Raw genomic sequence first — 8,460 nt, forward strand, 5'->3', positions numbered from 1 at the left:
CAGTGTACTTTGATTGTAGATGTAGTAGATGTTTTTTGTTTTGACCATGCACCCACATAATACATATGATATTGGTGCGCAGCAAATGTGAATTGGTGCAGATTAGTGTGTCTTGGTCCGGCTATTACTGCTGGATTACAAAGATGATGTATTGACGTCGAAGCGCCACAGGCAACACTGTTGCATAACGGTCTGAGCTGAGCTGTGGAAAATGGGGGCTGGGCAGGAACAAGAGCGGGTGGGGGTGACGGATAGGGGTGGGGGGTGGCGCGGCAGATTAAGAGTAACACGTTGTCAGTTTCTTTTTTGGAGACATTACACAATATATGTGCCAAGCGTGGGGTAAATATGATCGCAAACTCCAAATGTAAATCCATGACATTGACAGTGTTTGCTTGAATTATAATTCACTATGTATAAAATATCTATTGTAAGCGTGCAGTTTTTGCTACTGAAAGACGAGAGATGTGAGAATCGTGCATGTGATTTGTCTGCATTGACTGAGACACGTAAAACCAGCTTATGTGTTGAAACTTACGCATGGATACACACATGATAATATCCATACGTCTTTCAGTGGGTATTTCAATTTTCAATGTTCTGAATAGGTCAATAGACAATACCAGACCAAGCATACTTTCAAATCAAATTATCATTAGACTAAGTGTCTTTCTTCTTTTACTTCCAGAGGAAAAGGGAACTGTCACGATTCCCAACGGCAAACGATGAGAACAAAAGGACACTCCATAACAAGCTCTGCTGTATTTGCCGCTGTCACGAAAAACCGCCAGTCATCAAAATATTTGCCTGCGCACAGACAGTCAACCCACAGCAATGTGAAAGGTGTACGTACACCCACACACCAGGGCCGGACCAAGTTCGTTTGAGGGGGGGTTCCAACTGAAGGCAGGGGTCCAAAGTCCACTTTTTTTTTCTCTGAGAGTGAGAGGTACATTGGATGGCCAGGGGGGGGGGGGGGGGGGTTCCGGAACCCCAGGACCCCCCCCCCCCAGATCCGGCCCTGCACACACACACACACACACACACACACACACACATTGATACACACACACACACACACACACACACACACGTACACACACACACAAACACACACACACACACACATGCGCGCTAAATATAGAATTTCATGTTTTTATTATGAGCATGAAAGTTGCAAAGGATGAAGTGTTCTTTCTGTTTTAAAGGGTCACAAACTGATGATAAGGTACACCCAGCACCTCTTGTTCACATGATAAGGTACACCCAGCACTTCTTGTTCATATGATAAGGTACACCCAGCACCTCTTGTTCACATGATAAGGTACACCCAGCACCTCTTGTTCAGATGAAAAAGGTTGACTTCTACCAGCAGACGGATCCTGAAGAACCCAAAGGAAACCGACAACCGCTAGCAGTGCATGAACATCTTTTCAAAGTTATGGAGGAAGAGCCCGTCAGCGAGTCAGACGAGGAGGAGGGAATGGTGACAGACCGAGAAAACGAGGACTGGGAACTCAGTAACCAATCCGAGGAGAGCTGTGACACAGTTATCACTGGAAGGTACAAGCTTTTGTCATGAATCTTCTGTCGCTGTTTCTTTGTTGAACATGGAGAAATGCCCAATGTCCCGTTTCACGCTTAATCACGAATTTCGCTATATCTCATGTACATTGTTGTAAACATTCCCACCCCCCACGAAAGAAAAAAAAAAGATAAAAAGAAAGAAAAGGGAATTTATGCAACAGATCATGTCCGTATGTGATTGTGATGTATACTATTTCTCTGTCGTCTGCTCCTGAAGCAGACAATGTTGTTTTGGAGCAACCCGGATGACACGGGGTGGGGTAAAACAGAGGTTGATGGGTACATTATAAACATAGCCCACAATCATCCTGACTAAACAGTGACAGCCGAAATATTAGCTGAGTTTTTGAGGAGTAGAAAAGCGACAATAATCCCGGCGAGTATCATTGTTTTTTTAAGCTTTTCTGTTTTGATATCGTACCACTATCATGGGCTTTCAATTGAAGTGAAAAACTTCATGAGAGTGGTAGTTATAGTGTGAAAAACCTTCCTGTACTACTCTGCAACAGTTCTAACCTACTTTGGAAGCGTGGGTATTTGTTACTTCTGTCAAGATGGTTGAACGTGCTACAGTTTTGTTTGTCGGACACTCGCATGCACGAAGACTTGGGGAATTCCACAAATAACCTCTGCTTTCCGTTTCAATGATCTCTCCCTTATGAGTATGTTTCCGAGTCATAAATTCACTATCTGATGCAAAAGTTTTGACAGACCTGAGTTTAGTGGAACTCCCACTCTATGTCCTAAAAAAGATATGTAACAAAATCAAATCTTAGAAATTAGAAAAATATATAATAGTGAGGGTAAATTTCTAAAAGTTTAACTTCAAGCAGTTCATTTAACCAAGAAAGGTAGTGAACGTTGTAACACAAGAGGGGGTGGGGGTATATTTAATGTACCCGTTATACATTCATACCGATGCATATCACCACAAACAGTTATTTCTTGAGTCAAATTCATCGATTTAATTTGTATTTCTATTTGCGGGGCACAGGCTATGCTGACCGGCTCACAGAGTATCTGATGCTGGAGTACACCAACAGCCCCAGGAACCTGGAACTAAGTTTGTGGGATCATGTGGACCATGTACCAGACCACCTGGCATCCCAGTACCATCGTCCCACCATACAGGAAGCTGTTCAACACAGGGTCACACGATTCCCTCCAGCTGGGGGAGTTTGAACCCCACTCTTCCTCCGTCTGGGAAAGTGTCCCTGATCGTTTTCACGGCACAAGCTGGTAGAGGCACCCTGATGCTTTTGCCTAGAAAACCCCAACACCATCGCACCAGCTGCCTGTAGGCGACATATCTGTATTTCCTGCGAAAGCAAGAAAGAAACAAGTGGTGTAAAGCAATCCCAGAATAACATTGAACGCACTGCATTTTTGTCACAAATATAATATAGGCAAATATTTAAAATCTATATATCAATAACCCGTTGCAAGAAAATAGATTACAATTTCATACGAAAATCGTATAGAAAGCGTGTGGAGCGATTCCTTGAAAATGATTGCTGAGATCTTCATGAAACTTTGCATCTTAAACCTTCCAGAAGATGTCTTCCTTTTTTTCCGATAAATGTCAGGCGGAAACCTCCTTTTCTTCATCCATAAATATAAAGATATGACATGTTCACTTTAGAAATTTGTGTTGGAATCTGTTATGTAGGTATACTGTATGCAGGCAGTTATCGGACTATGACCAATGTCCGCCAAGTTCTATTACTGTAGGCTTTCACCAACGATCATCAGCTACACACCCATTCTAAGCAATGAGGTACATTTCCGATGTCAAAACTTAAGAAAAATGAACAAGCTCTAATCATACTGATAATTATGTGGATAGGGTGGATTAATGTATTAGTTAATTATTTGTCAGGGGAGTTACAATTTTGTTCGTCATTTTTTTTAATCGGAGTACACCTGTTGTGGGGAGTAACTTTCTCACGTATGAGTAGAGTAACATATTCGTACGAATTTTTTACTCCGGAGTAAAAATCTCGTATGATTAATATCGTGCTACACCGGCAAGTAAGAAGTGTACATACTGAAGAATCCCACATCAATTAAATTGTATCTTGAAAAGTTTGTGGGTGGGTGTTCAGTCTTACAATAGGTTTTGTATTTATTTCACACAAATGCTATTGTTTCCCAGTTGCTGTTATTTTCCACTGTTAATGTTTATAATGAAGATTTAATTAGATTCGATGTATTTGTGTCTAGTTTACGTATCCGATCTGTTTATTTGTGTAATACAATGTACTATTTCACTCTCTTGTCAGTGTAAGAATATGCAAATATATCCGAATGATAATCTTCTGATTTGTGTTGTGTTACATACTCATGCAGATCGAAGTTTAGACGCCCGTAGTCCTGCTTGTACGAATACTATGCGGTCTCCAGGCAGTAAATGTCCAGGCACACGGTACGAAAGCCAGGATGTGCTGTGATGCAGCCTACCTGCTCCCTTCTGTTTGATTTGTCTGACGTCGTGGCAACACACACACTCAACAGACGTTGGCATCCGGCAGCAATGTCCGCACTGACACCTGAAACAGTAGATCACTCTGTAATCATAACAGCATGCCCCGTTCACATAGGAGACACACAAAAAACCCGGGTGATTCTTATGTATGCACAAAACTTACCATGCTTTACAGAAACAACACGAACAGTACCATTAGTCGCGGTTTCACAATACATGCAGTGTTAGTACCCTTCGAGTGAATCTAACAGGGTCGCTTTTTAACACTGACCACACATCGTGACTGACCTGGACACTGTGAAACAGAAACAATGTCTTGTCTCCTCAAGGTGTTTGAAAATACTCCTGCACTGTCTTTTGAACAGTGTCCCATGTTGCGAAACAAAACAGACCAAACATCAATCAAAAGAAGGGAACTGTTGTGTATGCATTTTTGGATATTTCTGAGAAAGCTTCTTTTGTTAAAACGACTAGCGGTATCGCTCCATCACACGAAAAACGATCACATTCACAGAATTCGATTTCAGCCTGCTTCTGTTGGAGCCTGGGGAACATAGCCACTACACAATGGTCGCCTCATCACGGGTATCGCGCGTGCGCGCACACACACACACACACACACACACACACACACACACACAGACACACACACACACACACACACACACACACACACACGCACAAACAAATTAATCTTTGTTCATCACTGAATTATTTATTTTCAGATCTACGAAAAGTCGATAGATCTTCCTAGTTTTTCTGTTGAAATCGGGCACACGCCATTATGCCCCCCCCCCCCCCCCCCCCCCCCCCCCACACACACATCCTCCTATTCAACAGAACGAAGATTGTTTTGAAGAGTTCTTCAAAAACATACCGCTTCACTCAAGATTAAATTCTGCACTGATTAAAAAAAAAACACACACACGCTTTGTCTGCATCATTCACAACAATCCTTGGTATCGTCCCAGAATTGCCTTTCGTTCATTTTCAATGCCTAATCGAAATGTCCTTCTACCTTTGAACCTCCCTACTGACCAAACAACATCTCTGGCACGATTTCCTTCCTAAAATAAATACCCCAAATCACCACTTTTAGACCATAACTCATGTCCTTCCGTCGTTTTACAAATCGTATCATGGCAGATCTAAAATACATAAAAAGGTTACAGGGGCATAGGCACATGTAAGGCAATATTCCTGAGATAGATCTCTGAATATTGAAATCACCGCCGCCATTTCAGAAAGCTCCCTTTTACTGTTTTGTGGTTCCATGCATTACCTAAAACGAAACACTGTGTCTTACTGTCACGAATCAGTGAAAATATCATCAACATCAATGTCATTCTGTACGAGAAAATGGCATTACGCAATTTGACTTACTATCAACATGTTTTGTTGTGTAAACGGGAAAAAAACCGTGCTTAGAATTCCCAGAGGGGAAAGAGATCGTCAAGTGTAGGCAACACTGCAGATACATTTATTCTGAACTGTACAGTCCCAAGTAAAATATCCAAGTGGTAAGAAAACAAGACGCTTGAAAAGCTCAGCTTAGCATAATCCTGTCATGCTAACATACCAACAGAAGCACAAGAACTGATGAGTGGAAAACGCACATGACTTTTGATCTAGCATGCAGAAGATAGCGACAACAATAGTAATCACATACCAGTCAGTGTTGCCGATTCTGCATGCTGGCTCTGTTACGAGCAGCGTCTTGTGGCCTTCTTTCCTCGTCTTTCTTCCGTGGTTCAAACTGGTAGGAAGAACGATAGCCTGGCTCAAACGTGGTCCGTCGTACTCCTCCTCTTCCTCGCTGCTGTAAATACTGTGAGTGGCCATACTTGTTCGAGCAGTGTGTGACGTAGTAAACACGTGTGCAAAAGGTCATGAGCCAAGACTGCGCGCGCGGTGGAACAATTCGGGACAGCAAAAAAAGGTTTCAAAGTATACTTTTGGGGCTTCTGTGTTCATTTTTACACATACAATTGTGGTTAATGAATTAAAAGTTTCAACCTATCAAAAGTGACCCTAAACCTTGGACTTTTCCTTTAAACAGAATGATATTTTAAATTGTGTACAGTCATCCGAAAGTTTATTTGGTGTCTTACCTAACAGTTCATACACATTTCGTTCAAATCTGTTGCGCAGTCACGCTGATCTAGTGTGTAAAAGAGAGCGACGACAATTCTGAAAAACAGCAAGTTTTGGGGGTGCGTATCGCTAGCGCTAAGTGTCATTTCTGCTACGTGTCATTTGTCGTACGTGTCATTTGTGCAACGTGCCGCTATCGCTACGTTGATTAGTGCTACAAATAATGTGTCTATGAGTCGCTATCATTCGTTCAGCGTGTCGACAGCACTACATCTGTTTGCGCTACGTGTCATTATCGCTACGTGTCAATACCACTACTTACTGACGACTTTCTCTTTCTCATTTTTGGCTCACGTAAGTGTAGCCAATGCGTTGGTAAACTTTGTCTGTCTGTGCGTGCACGGACCTACATTCTACTGGATGGCTGTCTCAGGATCTAGGTCACTTTAGTGGGAATATCGGTCAACTTCGAAACCTGGGGACCAGCCACTTCCGGTTCCCCTTTCAGAGTAATGAGATTGCTGGGGCCGTAGAATTTTTCATCCAGTTTTGTCCTTTTTTTTCCAAAATTGATATTAGTCGGAAGAAACAAGCACACGTGTGGTACGTGGGGGTATTTCCCGGCGAGTTTTCAGTGTTGTTGTTGTTGCGAAGCGAAGCGGCTTCCCAGTGCGGAAGGCAGGCAGTGTGTGCATCAAACAGTGTTGTTGTGATGGATGGATGAGTGAGTGATGAGGGTGAATGAGTTAGTTAAACTGTGACTGAATATCTATTGATTGATTGATATTTAAGTGAACATTAGGGGGGGGGGGGTTAGAAATGCACCATTGTGCACTCGTCTTGATGTAAGGAACACTACTGCAGTCTCCAACAGCTTCAAAGTGGGTTAGACAGGCTCTTGATAAAGACTGAGGCAAAATGTGCCAAATCACACATTGTCTTGTAAGAAGAAAAAAATCTTCATTTGTCACCTTTCTGCACTTTTTGAGTCACTTGAGAAAAAGTGACTCTATGTAATCGGTCAGTGTTAGTCTGTCTTAGGGTAGACACCACCTTAACGTTGGACTTTTCTCGGAAACTATCAAAGCGATCGGGCTCATATTTTGTTTAGTCGTGACCTCCAATGACCTCTACACTTTAACGATGGTTTCGTTGACCTTTGACCTTTTTCAAGGTCACAGGTCAGCGTCAAAGGAAAAATTAGACATTTTATATCTTTGACAAAGTTCATCGGATGTGATTGAAACTTTGTAGGATTATTCTTTACATCAAAGTATTTACATCTGTAGCCTTTTACGAACGTTATCAGAAAAACAAGGGAGATAACTAGCCTTTTCTGTTCGGCAACACACAACTTAACGTTGGGCTTTTCTCGGAAACTATAAAAGTGACCGGGCTCAAATTTTATGTGAACGTGACTCCCAGTGACCTCTACACTTTGACGTCTGCTTTGGTGACCTTTGACCTTTTTCAAGGTCACAGGTATGTCTTGAAGGAAAAAAATTGAAATATCATATCTCTGAAACTATTCATCGGATTTGATTCAAACTTTATAGGATTATTCTTTACGTCAAATTATTTACATCTGTAGCTTTTTACAAACGTTATCGGAAACACAGGGGAGATAACTAGCCTTTCCTGTTCGTCAACACACAACTTAACGTTGGGCTTTTCTCGTAAACTATAAAAGTGACACAGCTCTAAGAGTAACAAATGTTAGTGTGTCTACTGTTAATATGATTGCTTCGAAAAAAAATTAATGATGCTAGTTTATGTGAATTAAGTTATTGATGGGGTTTGTTTATGTGAGATTAATGAGAGTATTTTTTAATGCCAAGGTAAATATTTTGTTGCTCGATCCATGCAATCTCATTCTTCAGGTATGCATTGTGTTGTGAATAGCAATTTCTTCCTGTCCATCTGATGCCTCATATAATATTCAGAACTGCGAAAGTGACTCGATCGAGCGTTTGCTCTTCTTGTTTGACTTTGAGTGCATAGCCACAATGGTCACAGACAAGATGCATCAAACAGATTTCAAAAAGACCCCAAACTGAACTTGTTATGACTATTTGTAACCCCTCTCACCTTTTTGACTTGGCCGTACCCAAGCCAAAAGGCTAACAAAATCATAACTAATTCCATGTTGACTTTTTGGTGGGGTGGACCTATTGTTCCAGACTCGCCTTGATTAGAGCAACACTAGTGCAGTGTCCAACAGGTTTTAAAATTTGTTTTGACCTCTTGACAATGTACATGTCAACAATCCCTGATTATGTGATGTAGTAAGAAAA

General features: G+C 41.6%; 1 long non-coding RNA gene across 1 annotated transcript; it reads left to right on the top strand.

Annotated features, from left to right (window-relative positions):
- The first annotated feature begins 811 nt into the window (after positions 1 to 811).
- On the top strand, positions 812 to 3,901 carry LOC138972201 (uncharacterized). Its single transcript, XR_011457488.1, has 3 exons — positions 812 to 845; positions 1,376 to 1,563; positions 2,582 to 3,901. It is a non-coding gene; the product is annotated as an uncharacterized lncRNA (long non-coding RNA).
- Positions 3,902 to 8,460: the final 4,559 nt, after the last annotated feature.

Source organism: Littorina saxatilis, linkage group LG8 (assembly GCF_037325665.1).
Source record: "Littorina saxatilis isolate snail1 linkage group LG8, US_GU_Lsax_2.0, whole genome shotgun sequence".
In the NCBI taxonomy this organism is placed as follows: domain Eukaryota; kingdom Metazoa; phylum Mollusca; class Gastropoda; order Littorinimorpha; family Littorinidae; genus Littorina; species Littorina saxatilis.